The 14,919-nt window shown below is 41.0% G+C and overlaps 1 long non-coding RNA gene across 1 annotated transcript in view; it reads right to left on the reverse strand.

Annotated features, from left to right (window-relative positions):
* The window catches only part of LOC108449771, a 14,687-nt gene extending 3,591 nt beyond the window's left edge, over window positions 1–11,096 (reverse strand). Inside the window, exon 1 of the long non-coding RNA XR_001866057.1 lies at window positions 9,925–11,096. This is a non-coding gene — a long non-coding RNA (uncharacterized LOC108449771). The remainder of the gene's footprint in view (window positions 1–9,924) is intronic.
* Between the last annotated feature and the right edge of the window lie 3,823 nt (window positions 11,097–14,919).

Raw genomic sequence — 14,919 nt, forward strand, 5'->3', positions numbered from 1 at the left:
AAGGAATACATATGCTAATGGTTCATGGGCATTTCTGTCAAATTCAGTGAACTTACTTGTTTGGAAAGCTATGAAAATAAATAACCAATTCTGTGGCCATGGTCTCTGGGAATTGGTTATACTCCTACTGAAGGCAGTCTCAGGAGTTCTTGCAGAGAGATAACTACTGAAGCTGTTCTCAACATTACTGCGTGAAGTGCAGACCCTGAACATCACCTGCTGTCATTTAGAACCAAAGGTGGTAAATGGGGTTAGTACTTGAAGCACTAAAATGTTCTCACTTTTTGGCAAACAAACAAGTTGAGTGTTATAAAGCACCATAAAGTTTGTGTCTGAAGGAAGCTATTTGTTGGCACAAGAAGTTATTGCCCACAACCCTGTTGATCAGTGGTTTCAGTTTGTGGTCTGCAGATTTCTCAAGTTCTGTGAACTGAAAAAGGTTCATGAAAAATAATTAAGAACAGCCAGCCTGTTGTTTTAGAGGAAAAATGTTTAGAGCTTGCAGCTTTAAAGAAGGTTAAGATGTAGACAGAGGGGTACAGTGCTTCTGTCGTGTGTGGGAGATACAGCTGGGAGAGGGATTTGGCAGATCTAACATCCTCGGGCTAGTCAGTATGGTTTTGATAAAACTGCAACCCCAATGGATTTTAGTCTGCTTTTACAATTCTTTTCTCTATTTTCCTTTATAACAATTTAAAAAATGTGTTTCTTTTCTCTCCTGCTGTAGATTTTTAATCAAACCCCAGAAAACATAGGAAAGTACCTCTTTCTGTGTTTGTACAGAAATAGAGTAGACAATAGGTAATTTCTGTTTCTGCTATGCATGCAAATACTTATTGAATTTACTGAAAGATAAAAGTCAACTAATTTGGCAGAATATAATTTTGCTGTTACTTGATTTTTTTTTAGTGCAGTCATGTTCCCTGTCAACTTGAAAGAACCATAGAAGGGCTGAAACTTTCCTTTAAGAGTAATCCAGCAGGAGCCCATATTTCTCTGATGGAGAAAAACATGGATCACATAACATCAACTTTAAAGAAAACACATACAGTAAGTTTCTCATGAATTATTTTTAGTCATAGAATCATGGAATGGTTTGGGTTGGAAGGGACCTTAAAGCTCATCTAGTTCTAAGTCCCCTGGCTGAATTAGGGACACCCTAGGTAAAAATATGAAATTATGTTATTGTACCACTCACTTTTTTTCAAAACATGAAATTAATCATCTCAGCATCCTGGCCGAGTAAAGTCAACAGCAAAATTTTGATGCCATCTCTGCATAGCCTTAGTTTCACAGTGTTGAGTTGAGCATTACGGCTGCTGCTCAGCAGTGGTTTTACAGGAAATACCTGAATTCACAGAGTCTGGATGGGAGTTAGAGTTTCCTAAAAGATGCATCACCTGTAGGCAAATTCTGGAATTGTCATTATCCAGGACACTAATAAGAAAAGGCCCTAAGGCACACCTCAGTAAGCAAAGTCAACCAGGAAGAAGTATTCCTAATACTCAAATGTCTTCTCTCTGTTCATTCGTGCAGATCTGTCTTTCCTTCTGATTAAACATCCCCTTGAACAACCACCGACAGCTTCTCAGCAATATGTTCTTCTTATTTCCTCCATTATTTTGACTATTACCTGTTGCTATTATCATTATTGCAGCAACCTGAGAACACCAGATCCTGTCCAATGAGAGACCTGCCCCAACAGACAGCCCTGAAGCACTTCATGAGTTACTTCCAGAAGGTGCACGAGAACTGCTGGGAGTCCTGATGACAGGTGTTGGCACCCCAAATACTTGGAGACAACTAGACCCAACACTAGAGTTGGTTCTGATGGAAGACAGAGCACCAGGAAGAGACACCACAATGTTAACATGAATGTTTCATGTATGAATTATCAGATATTTATGCCTTATTGCAAGTATTAATGTATTTATTTAATTTATAGAGACCTTTTATATTTGTGCACAGTCCTAGTATTCAAAGTGATAATGAGTAAAAGAACTTAAAAGTATTAATTATATTGTGGAGGTTATGCACTATAATAACTAGAGTATAAGTCAAGGCTATATAAGTGAAATAAAAAAATATACAGATTAAGCATCAGATCCATTGATGTGCTCTTCTGCAGGCACTTACAAAATTGTCGAATACTTATCATCTGAAAGCAGGAATAAAAAGGAGAGAAGGCTGTCTTTTCAATATGTGCATAATTAAGTTTGAGAACAATTGTTTCCCTGTAATTCTACAACATAATTGCAGTACAGTATACCTGCATGATACACACTCTTTATTTAATTAATATATTCAGTGTGCGAGCAGATCATATTTATTTTAATATTACTCCAAATTTATTTTCAACCCATGGTATCTTCAAATTTTGTAGTAGAGTCAGGAATTAGTGTTGTTGGCTCAGTGACAAGCCAAAACAAAACCCTGAGCAGGTCTCTGGGTTATTGCCATAGAAATATAATGATAATTATCAAACAGAAACAGTGGTGGTAGCAAAGGTTGTCTAATTTAGGCTGGATTTATTTGTTTGGTTTTTCTTCTCAGATTGCCTAAAGCTGTATTTTTTATGAAGTGAAGAATGGGTTTACGAGTCACTTTTCCTAAATAAAAATATGACATTTTTCTAGAACTTGAAGTGTCAGAGGAAAACAACACTCTTGCTAGTGTATGGAAACATACCCTGAATTCCAAATGAAATGCAGTGGCTTCATTTAGCTGGCTTTTGGGGCATGAAGCAGTTTGAGGACCTGCCCAGATAGACATTGTGTAACTTTTAAGTGAAAAATACTTGGCATAGATGTATTTTTGGGAAGTCATAGCCCATCTCTACTGAAATAAACAATAGGATTAAGTAATTGAGTTATGTCCAAGGAACCATCCGGTTTGTGATGACTGTAGCAGATAGACAAGATTTTACAAGAAATGAAAGGGTGCACAGCAAAGAGATTCCCATCTTGGTGACAGAAAAGCGAGGATAAATCCAGACACTGGTATTAGCAGTGTGACAGTGGCTAATCCAGTCAGTCTTAAAACTAATAAATCTTATCCAGAGCAAGCAAAGAGAGCAGTAAAGAGGAAACCTGGAGAACGCTGTCTCACAAGGCCATGCCCACGCTGTTAGTCACTGCCGGAGGTTTAGCAAGAGTAAAACAATGACCTTTGAATGAGCAAACATGAGACGGCACCTCTCCAAACACGACCCTTCTGACACAGCTCCCAAGGAATCAAAAATGCATCCAGAGAAACAAAATAAGCCAGGAAACCTGTCTCACACAGAGGAGATATTTAAGTACATAAACATCAGCTCTCACAAGTAACTGTAAATGATGCACAGCTGCTAAAATTGAGGCAAGGCTAGGAAGCATCACTTTTTTCTAGTATTTTATGTTTCACTCCAGCTTTCTGCATAAAACTGAAAAGTAGGAGCAAAGGCAGCATTTTATCACAAAATTTGCAGAAACTCTATAATCTTAATCAAAACAAACCCCTTTCAACCAACCATTGCTGAGTGATTGTAATATTAACGCAGGTCATGCTAAGAACTCACCTTTCCTTCCAAAACATGCTAAAACCTGCTATAAGTGTAAACTATAATGTGCTGTACCTGCTCTGGGGACAATACTGCTCACCCACACCAAGCTAAACCTCACAAGACAAGCACAGACAAATGCTACTAAGTGCTGAAATGACCAGACTGGAGCTTAATTAACTCATTAAGCAGAAGACATCTCTAATTACAATTATGCAACTTTGCATAAGCTCAGCTCATACCTAAAGTGCATGTTTTCACTATTCCATCTCATTACCTTATAGTGGGTCCATCTGCACAGCAAAATCTCTTTTCTTTCTATTTTGCTCTTCTGGAAGTGTTTTACTTCCTGCATTAGCAGAGGTTAACAGAGTTTGGAGCACATGTAGTTCTTGTTTTATGCTCTGTGCTCTTCAGGAATAGCAGTGCTAGGATTATAAGAGAATTTAGAATCCTCGGGAACATTCTAAAATAGCCTGAGTGGCAGAAATGGATTTTTAGTGTGCTGCCAACATGGTGCATTATCCATTTACCACACTGTCAACCTATTGACAAGTCATTTCAAAAGAGAAAAGAAAGGTGCTCTTTCAAACCAGTTATCCAGGCACATGAAAAAGGTTTTTAGGAACCCTGGCAGGGAAAGGCTGCACACAAAAAAGCAGAGGAAGTTGCAAGACTGGCTGTACAACTTTAAAATTCACATGCAATATACACAATGCTGTTTACCCTGTGAGTGAAGAGGAAAAGCCTTTTAAGACTTTCATTTTCAGGATGTATAGACAAAAAACCCACCCAAACTGAGGCAGAGCCTGCTCTCAGGAAGGTCTTGCTGAGTGCAGGGGACACTTGGCACTAAGGCAGGCTCCTGCTGCAGGGTGTGATGCTGTGGGAACTGAAACCCAGTGCATCGCTGCCACCATAAAAATCAGAAAACAAAGAAACTAAACATTAGGGACAAATATACTGAGTGGTTTAGGCTGAAAAAATCATAATCACAGGTTTCTGAGCTCCTACAAGTGTCATTTCCTGGTGAGGGAAGCAAAAGGATTTTAGAAAACAGAAGAGATGCTAAAGCTGCCGAAGGAAGTCCTGAGATCCGAAGTGATAAGCATCCCACTACTGTTCCTTTGCCTTGGCACTTCAGGGAGGTACATGACAGTGGATTAGGGTCTTCTTAAAACATTTCACTATTCTGGCTACCATTCCACTGGCATTTCCCATGGTGCTTAAAAGCTTTCTAATACAGCCTGGGCCAGCTAGCAATTGTGCCTTTGCTCCAGCCCAGGGCAGAGAGTGAGCAGCAGATGACATCCACATTTTGTCTGAGTCTTGAGCAACAGTTCCCTCCTTTGTCTTTTGTCTTCTGCCTTTATTTTTCTCTATAGGAAGCATCCCATTTTGTGCAACAGCTCAGTCAAGCTGGTCTTAGAGTGGGATCTGACAGAGTCCCACAGATGGCAGTGTCCAGTGGTAAAAGGGACCTGTGAAAAAATGGCCAGATATTGCACATATTGTTTCCAGAAAGCAGTCACTCCCACGGACTGCCACAGAACTGTAAATAAAATTCCTCCCAACAGCCTGTTTCCCAGGAAAAGGTTTTATTTCATGTAATTTAGATCAAAACCAGTCTTCACTAAATTTCACAATTTCCCTGGCTTGGAACTGGCCTTTGAAGAATCACCAGGGCAGTTTTGGGGCAGAGATGCTCCAGGAGCAGCACTATGGAGCAGCACTACTTTGGGATGCAAGAACAAAGTACAGGCATTTATCTTTGCTGTCCATTGTAGGAAGCAGGAATTCTGCTCATTGGTAAGAGCATCCAGACATACACATGTACCTTGCTGTACCAGCCACCCTCACAAAGGGCACCTACTGCTGCAAGGCAGCAAAAGCTAAAGAATAATTTGTTAAATGTGGTGAATATGACTCCCTCCTAGTGACCTGCTTTTTGCACTCACCACACTCCTCTCCATTACTGTCTGTTACAAGTGAGAGTATCACTAAAGTTTAAAACAGTTTCTACAACTCCAGGAGACTGGATGAGTTTGAGGATCAGAAAATTTGTTTGGGATAAGAGAAAACTCCATTTCAAATGGATTGCTTTAAGCTAAGTTCCCAGCACAAAATATTGAAACATAACCATGTGGGAAAGGAGAGCATCTCTCCTGGAGTTGTTCCCTGGTTTCCAGAAATTTCCATTTTCTTGAGTCTGGCAGGCTAGGGTGGCACAAGATACTGCACCATAGCAGTGCTGCATTTTCTACTCACACCAGTAAAGAAACCTTATCTGACCATTGTAACTTCACGTGTATCTACATGAAAGAGCAAAACCAGCTCCTACAAAGAGTTGCAACTCAGTTTTTACGAAGCATTCACTGAGTCCATCAACTTAGTGCAGGCATAAACCTGCAGGAACCATCACAATTTCTTGACACAAAGAAGCCCTTGCCAGGGATGATCCCAGCTGGCATCAGCAGCACCTTGCACTTGCCTTTAGGAAAACTTTGTTTTCACACTCAGCATCATCTGATTGTTTTCTTAAATAATATTCCTAAAGTGGCTCAAATATGAACACTTATCACACCCTGACTCCCACTGAAATGCCTTTTTCATTAGTATCAAAAGTCATGAATTGACTGATAAGATTATTTATTCACTTCCACCCTCCTGATCATTCCAAATTGAAATAGAGACACTTTGGATAAATCCAGCAGTGTGGATTTCCACTTGCTGTCTGATACTCCAGTCTCCAGAGTTTCTTCTGAAATATTTTCTTTGCTTATTCTTATTCCTATTCCTACCAATTCTATTAGTGTTTGTGTGCCCTCACTCTGCTCATGCTCCCAGATCAGACAAATTCCAGAACTATAGGTACCAGAGATGTACACTATTGAGGTCAGGACCCATTGCTTACATTGCCCTATTTTTTTCTTACATCCTCCTTCAGCTTCTTAACCCTGCATTCATGTTAAAAACAAAACCCCAAACCATCTGTACAAAAATGAACCTGTCAGAAGATGGGACTATGATTTGTGTAGGGGCACTGAACCAGCTTAGAGAGAAAAACAGGCACTTGAGCAGTTCTGTTACCTCAAGCAAAATAGGGGAAAAAGTGAAGGAAAAGAGGAAAAGGAAAAATCCCTGCCTTGAAAAGTACAGTGATTTTGGAATATGTCACAAGAAGGGAGAGTGGTAAAACAGCAAGCAGTGAAGGACCAATCTTGTTCCTTTGGAGCTGGGAAAAGCTGAAAGACCAGCTCATGCTACTGCTATATTTAACAAAAATACCCACGAATTCTTCGGAACAGGGAATTATCTCCTACAGACTAAGTTTATCAAGGGAAAAAGAACAGTCATACAGGTCGTACAAAGTTCTGGGACAGTGCTGGGATTCTGCAGAAGTGTCTGCAAATACCAAATGCAAGAGAGGGAGGAAAAGAAAAAGCCTGAGACAAAATCTGTTGGTGGTTATGCCGGCCAGGAATGGAATTGGAGACAGATGTGCTCTCTGCGCTAAGCAGCCCTGGTGCAGGGAGGTCTGAGGTGGGGGGACACAGCAGTGTCCAGCAGCCCCATGGGCAATCCTTTGCAGTGGGGATGGGAAACACCATGCTACAGTAGATGGGCCAACTGTCGGCCAAGGAAAAGGTGAAAAAAGTGGGGTTTTCCAACAAACCTTGAGTTAAAACTGAGTTGCCTGCAGAGATCTCTAACGGTGGGGTCGAACCTCAGCCTGGCTGGCAGGTGCAGCCCAGGTACCAGCCAAAGGGGAGAGGAGGCTTTGCCTGAAAACCCAGTGTGAGTTTGAAGGAGACCAAAGGAAGGGAGCTGTGGAACACCAAAAACACAATGAGCCAAGAGTGGGGCTTAATCTTTTCAGTTTTATGGCTTACAAATTCAGCCCAAGGGCAACTGGTTGTGCCAGGCAGATTCTTTGCCTTTGCATCTCCCAGAGATGCACTTATGCAGAGTTCACAGAATCACAGAGTTCTTTGAAATTGAAGGAGTCTTAAAGACCATCTAGTTCCAAACCCCATGCCATGAGCAGGGGCACCTTCCACTAGACCAGCTTGCTCAGACCCCCACCCAACCTTGGTCTTGCACGTACAGGAATGAGGCTTTTCCAGATAACCTGTGCCAGTGTTTTACCTCCTTATTGTAAAAAGTTTCTTCCTTATTACTTGCCACATTCCTACAAGAATATGATCCTCAGAGCTGTGTGATGAGAAAGTTCTACAGATAAGTGTGAAGTGTGGAAAAAACCCTCATCTTTTAGAGATGACAAACGGATACAGCAAAGCAGGCAGCAGCCAGCTTTCAGGTTAGCTTGAGCTAAGCCACATAACCACTACTGACTTTTGACTTCCCCAATTCAAACTATTGAGATCTTGAGGTGCTTACTCTGAAATGCTGTGACATCAGACCCCATGAGCGAAGCCAGTGGATCTGCTCCTGCCTGGCAGACATGGGGCTGCACTGCAGCCACCACCGATGCGGCCTTCAGTTCTGTAAAATAACATCATACTTTTTAAACGGAAGTAAAAAAGGAATTTTTCCAGCTTCCGGGAAAGAGGAAAACACAAGTCACTGGCTGATTTGGCCAGGTAAGACACCACAATGCCTTCAATGAATGAAGACCTTAGACTGGATGCTTGCAAACCCTTGCCAGCTCCTGTCCAGAGAATGGGCCAGTAAGGGGACCACTATCCTGACACAAAATCAACTCTGGGGCACCAATTGTGCCCATGGGGTCTGGGCTGATGTACTCAAGACACCCTGCTTCCCTTCTTCCCACCCAAAAAGGGCCACTTTGCTGTGCCTATCCCCAGTGCCACCCTGATGCTCCAGGGCAGTGGCTTCTCCTGCTGTAAATTAATTAACTCTTACAGAATGCCTGTATTTTGTCAAAATTTTGCCATAAATATTGCACAAGTGCTGTAATTTTTCCTTTCTAGGAAATGGGCCACATATTTTCCATGGGTTTCTGTTGGTGTTTTTTTCTTATACCAGTCTTTTTCCTATTGTCTAGCAGATGATCACACTCTGTGAACAAAGAAGCTTTGATTTCTAGAGCAGTGCTGTGCAGATGGCAACTGCTTGGTCATGCTTTGGGTCATTCTATGCTTTACTAATTTTCAAGTTGAAAAGCCACTCCTTTTATATTTACTACCTACTTTCCATGGAAAAGCTGATTGGGTAAGGAGGCTGGCCCAAGGTTAAACACCAAATTTACTGGAACCTTTCTCTTCCAGAAAGTCTCAAAGAATGGCTTTTTTTTTTTTTTTTAACCAGTTTTAAAATTCAACCTAAACAGTTATTTCCTTGTAGAGACCATAAAATGGTAGAGGACTGGTCCAGAACCACTTACAGGTTCTCTGAGCACATCAGGAGGATGAAGACCCATCTCTACCTTCTCTTGCTGGCTGCAGGCATCTCTGCTGCTCCCCAGATGAGCAGCATGGCTGAATTACTGACACTACTACAGCAAATGTGTGAGGTGATGACAAAGGACATTCAGGTAAATTCAATTTCCATTTTTCTAATGTAAAATTTAATATACTGAATCTTCTTGTTCTTGAATATTTAAATTTTTTTGAAAGTAAAACAATCTATGTTTTTATCTATTATATTTTTATCAGCGTTAGTGAAGAAGATATTTGAAAGGCTGAATTAATGTGTTATTTTTCAGAATCTGAGGATTGAAACTCCCAACAATATAGATGTAAGTAAAAGATTTTTAAATAAAAGTAACTTTTTTGGTTAATTTCTTCACTAGAAATGGAGGTAGTTCTTAAATTGTTGTCTTCTAAAATATTCTATTTGTATTTAAGAGCAAACAATTACTTTAAGTGTAGCTATATATAAGATATAAAATTAATTATAAAATATAAAGTGTCATTAGATATAAAACATTATTAAAACCAATCAAATGATGGGTCAAAAAAGATACTGTAATATAAAAGGACAGCAACTATACTTGTTCTATGTTTTTGTAAATCTCCTGCAGAACACACACACAGAATGATTTTCTGAATAAGTTTTTTGAATGAGATACAGCTAAAAAGGAAAGAACACATTCATTCACACTTCCTGCTTGTATGTCTGAAAAATCCTTCTGTTTAGTCTACTTCATTAAGTCCACTTCTAGAAATGGCTTTTTATACCCTTACCATAAATTAGGGAATTAAATAGTTGTATTACCTCATCTTCTCTTAAGGATGGTGTTAATGCCCACTGAACAGGACACTGTGACCGGGTGTCCATGAACAGGGTCTGTCTTAAAGATCAAACTCCCCTTTATGGATTTCCCACCTTCTTTTGCATCTCCAATAAATTTCTCCTTTCCCCTCTCAGATTTTCTTTCTCAGATAACTTTAAATGACTACCTTATCATGCAGACACTGTTAATGAGGCTTTTTCCTTTGCTGTGCATCTACTAGAATCTTGGTTTCCACAGTCCACAGTCCACAGTCCAGCACAGAACTCTTCTGCTAATAGTGTGTCCAGTTGGCTATTTGTGGGAATGTAATCTAAGTCATTGATTTATTGAAGGAGCAGAATAATTCCCATTTTTGCCCTAAACTAGTTATGGGAGGGTAGGGGTTTCCATCCCATTCCATCCCAATCCAGCCCATTCCTTGCAAATTAGATGTAAAGTTTCCAGATCTCTGGATCCTGTCTGGAGGAGCTCTCTTCCTAGGCTGGGGCTTGGGCTGACTTTAGCTCTGAGGTTCTGATCCAGAATCAGCAGTTCCCAATGGTAGCAGCTCACTTACCCCTTCCCTGATGGGGTTCCTGGTGGTGCTGCCACAACCCACTGTGTCAGTGCCCAGCTCTCCTTCGGGGGCAAGAGCTGCTTCCCTCTCACCTGTTCTTTGGGTCCAGAGGTGACAGAGTCTTCCTCGGTGTCTCTGTGCTTGCTGTTTGTCAGTGGCAGAAGCATGCAGCTTCCAAGGCAAGGGTGTGGGGAAAATGGTCTCATTCATCGTGCAGCATCCAGGAACAATTAACAGGAGACACACGTTCATCAAGAACATCATGGGTGCAATTCTGACCTTCAGCAGCTGCCTGCATTTCCTCCAATCTTCAATGATTAGGCTTTTCTTCATTTTTCATCACTTTCTTCTCCCATAACACTTAAATCTGTTCCTGATGCTGATGGTCTTGTCCTCTCCTTCCCTTCTTTGTGAGTTTAGCTGATCTCTTTCAAAACAATCCCACCCTGGATAGTGTTACCATCATCACTCTTTGCTTGGCTTCCATCCCACATCCCTTCTCCCCCTTCTGGTGGCCTTGTCCAGACCACAAGGTCTCGGAGAGCAAAGCCAGTGACTGCTTTGTGGCAGAGGACCAGCATGGTCACCCTTAGGACCGGACAAGGGCTGGGAAATGAGAGGGTGACCGCTGTCCCCATCTCTCCTGGAACACAGGTGTCAGATGTCACATGGGTTAATGTTTGGACTAGCTTCAAGTTCATCTGTTTTCTTTCTCTTTTGTTGGAGAGACAGGAGCAGATGTGAGAAATCAAACTGGTCTTCACATGGCTGCAGAAGAGGCAGGGCTGAGTCTCTAGACAATGACATATTTCATCTGGACATTACAAGGCACGCCAGCAGATACTGTCCTTTGCCAGGTTTCTGTCTGCAGAGTAAATATATGTGTACAGCAGATAAGCACACTCGCCTAAGTTTTTTGCAAACTCAAGCCCAAAAGTCAATAAGAATGAATTTGCCACCCAGGCAGCTAGGCAAAACTCACAATGTTTTTTAATAAGCTCATTATAGCTTGTGGTTATGAATTCTTGTATCTCAATTTTTCTATTTCTTCCATCTTAGGATGTGAATTGTATCAGTACAATCTTTGAAGGAACAGAACAGCTGAAAAATAATCCAGCTATAAAAAAATTCAGTGGCTTTTTCCAAAAATTTGAAAGACTGAGGCAATGGCTCATGCCAAGCCTGGAAAAAGAGGTAGGAATTTATTCGCTGTCTACCAGAGATCATGCAGCAGAGATATAACAAGATCTATAATTTACAAATGAGTCTTTACATCTACAAAAGAGAGTAATTTCTGTTTTTAGTACATGGAAGAATAAATCCTGGTGTTATTTCATGTTTATATCCTTCCCTTGGTCTAATAATCAGCTTGATCCACCTCTAAAATAAGGATTCACATGTATGATTAGCAAATTAAAGAAAATTTGGATCATTTATAAAATTATTTTGAGATTAAAAAGCTCTAAATAATGATGAAATATTAAGCAATTTCATTTTCTTGACTTATTTTTCAGGGGAAATGTGATGCAGAAAGAAGAAGCACAACAATATTTATAAAAAAGCTGATGACATTCATCCAGAAAGTATTAAAAAACACAAGAGTGGAGAGTTAGAAGTTTCTAAAATTGCTGTAAATTTATATCAGCGGTAAAAGCTTTCCTTGTTTAAGAAGTGTTCCTCCTTTGTGTTAAAATCTGGCAGGACACACCTTCAGTTTCAGTGGTACTGTGCTGGTTCGTGTTTGTCATCTCAAAGTATTTGGTGGCAAAATGGTGTCTGTATTTTGAGACAAAAATTTAAATGCTTGATAAACCAAATCATGCAGGGGATTACAGAAGGACCTGACTAGGCACCAAATTTCTGTGTTTCTCATGAAGAGTTAATTTCTGAGTTACAGGGAAACAGAATAGGGGTGGGTGTGAGCAGAAGCAGCTGGCTCACAGCACACATCTCATCCGACCATTGACCATCACCTGGCTCCAGGTCTTGCTGTGCCATCAACACCGAGTGACAGATGATACAGGATGTGAATATATCCCCTTTGCCTTTCTTTGAAACCAGGCTGGGCCAGTGCAGGGGGGGACAGCAATATGGGTTGGGGATCTTTTAACTTTGAAGGTTTAAGGTCAGATTTCTACTGGAAAGTTTTACTGCTCTCACACAACCACCTTATTCCACAAGCATTGAGAAACACATCCTGGGATTTTACTCTACCTGCAGCTTTGGTAGATCAGTGTAAATTTGACAATTAAAGATTTGTAAGGATCGGAATATATAGCACTTAGAGAATTAATGGGCTTTTTATAATGTTAATGGGTAGGGATGTTTAGATCAGTACAAATTTATTTCTATTGTGTCAATTGAATTGTGTTATATTTTATAGACATAAGTGTTTTGGAGAAAATATTTATTCTGTATTTTAACTACTTTTAATAAAGTAATTGTTTGTCTCTGCCTTTGTCCCTCCCCCCTCCTTCCCCCCCCCAATTTCTTTCAAGCTATTCCCACACTTCAGGAAATCTAGTCAGGGGAATTAGATCCTTGAGATGAGTGAGCAAATGTATTGCTGGAAGCTATTTCTAATGATGCATGAATTAAAAACCAGAGAGTCCATTAAGGTACCCACCTCTGTAACAGAGCTGAGCTCACACATTCTCTCTAGCTCCCTGGATGATGTTTGCATTTTTTTTTTCTATAAATATCCCATCATAAGTTTATTTCTTAAAAAAAAAAATATATATATATATATATAGGAGAAAGAAATGAGAACAAAATTGAGAAAAGATTTTTAGTCAGAGAGAGAGGTGGGTTCCTCCAGTGTCTTTCTGGTCATAGGAGAAGCTTCTTCCAAAACCTACCAATTCTGCCATGGTGAAAAAAGAAGCTGAGCAGTAGAGCAAGGCACTTGTCACAGTCTTGCCAAGAGTTTGGTTTAATGCGCTCCAAACTCTTGAGTCAGACATGTCCTGATACAACGTCAGCGTCCCTGCTCCTTTTTCGGGGGCATCCTCGGGAACACTGGGGGAAGGACAGGTGAGAATCCTGTGATGGGAGAACAAATATGCAGAAACAAAACATTTTCTTGCCACATCAATGCTGATTTTCCCAGTGTTTTCTAGTGTTATCCAACTTTTATGAAGGAAAAGTACAGTCTTTCACAGTATTGCTCCATAAGATGGGCCAAGCAGGAACAATTGCTGGTGAAACAAGGGTTAATCAGCAAAATTATTACTTATAAGTTGTTTGTGCAGACGTTGATTTGTCAGACGCTTTACTCTGCTGCAGCTCAATCCCCAAAGCAGAGAAGCCTTCGCACAGGAGTAGGAGGAGGCGGTGGGCGGCTGACGGCAGGTGGCAACAGGAGATCAGAAATGCTCGATGCATCTCCCGGGAGAGCTTTTGGGCAGGGGAAATCCTGGACAGGGCTTTCCTTCCTTCTGGTACGCAGAGCTCCTTCGTTCGATTTAAGTCCCCTATTTCGCAGTGATTACGATTCCTGAGCTGAGCCCAAGTCCCGTTCGTGCTCAGCACATCCCTACAGCAATCCCTGTCCTCCCAGTGCCACCCAGAGGAAGGCAATCCCTGTGGGACACAATCCGCCGGGCTCACCCTTTGCCTCGGGTTTCACTGGAGCAGGAAGGAGGTGACAGTCCAAAAGTCCTTGCCTAAAGAACAAGGCGACATCAGCAGAGCGGTATAACCCCAGGTGCAGGCACATACAAGTTAAATCCAGGCAGGCGAGTACTCACGGGGGAGTTCCCTGGACAGGTTTCCCTGGATTCAGTGAGTGCACTTTCAGAGGGGCCAAACGGTGGAGAAAAAAGGAATGGGTTTATTTGGCTCCAGCTATAGCGAGCCGTGGAAAACACCCAGGAATGGTGAGGAGAAACAAGTGTGCAAAGCCTGAACAGGGCATGATGAAACTACCCACGAGAAGAAAATGAACCACGCTGCTGGCACGAGTCAGCAGGATGAACTCAGGGTCAGCAAAAAAAGGGAACTTTTGAACTCTAAAGATGCTGGGAGCTCTGTCTAGGTCTCTGTACCCCCAAATCACTGCAGACACCTGCCCTCCGACCCACCTGGATCCTGCTTCAGGGGGAAACTGCTCCAGCTGCACTTCAATATTAACTATGACTTTATATAGAAAGTTCAAAAGAATTATCTTTTCTATCATGCCCAGGGAAAAAAAAAATAACATATAGATAGTACAAATATGTGCTGAATTATGTGTAATTATTTATTGTATTTTACGTGTAATATATATTATATATAGTATATGCTAACATTCCGGGGGATTCTAGACTATATATATTTTAAATATAATATAAAATTAATATCATATATATTAAATAATTGAAATATAATATTTTATGTCATTTTTCTATTTTATATATGAATCATTTTTTCTAGCATGCCCAGGGAAAACAGCATACCCTTAATGTGAAACAACACTCTAACTTCAATTAACCTTTAATACTTCCTTTTCACACTTTAATTGACCCGGCGAGCAGCATTACTCATCCCAGAAAGCAATTCTGGTTTCCTTCTCTGGGCACTGCCAGGGGTCACCGGATCGAGCGGGTGCCGGAGCCCCCTCGGGGC

This window comes from Corvus brachyrhynchos, unplaced genomic scaffold (assembly GCF_000691975.1).
Source record: "Corvus brachyrhynchos isolate BGI_N302 unplaced genomic scaffold, ASM69197v1 scaffold381, whole genome shotgun sequence".
Classification (NCBI taxonomy): Eukaryota; Metazoa; Chordata; class Aves; order Passeriformes; family Corvidae; genus Corvus; species Corvus brachyrhynchos.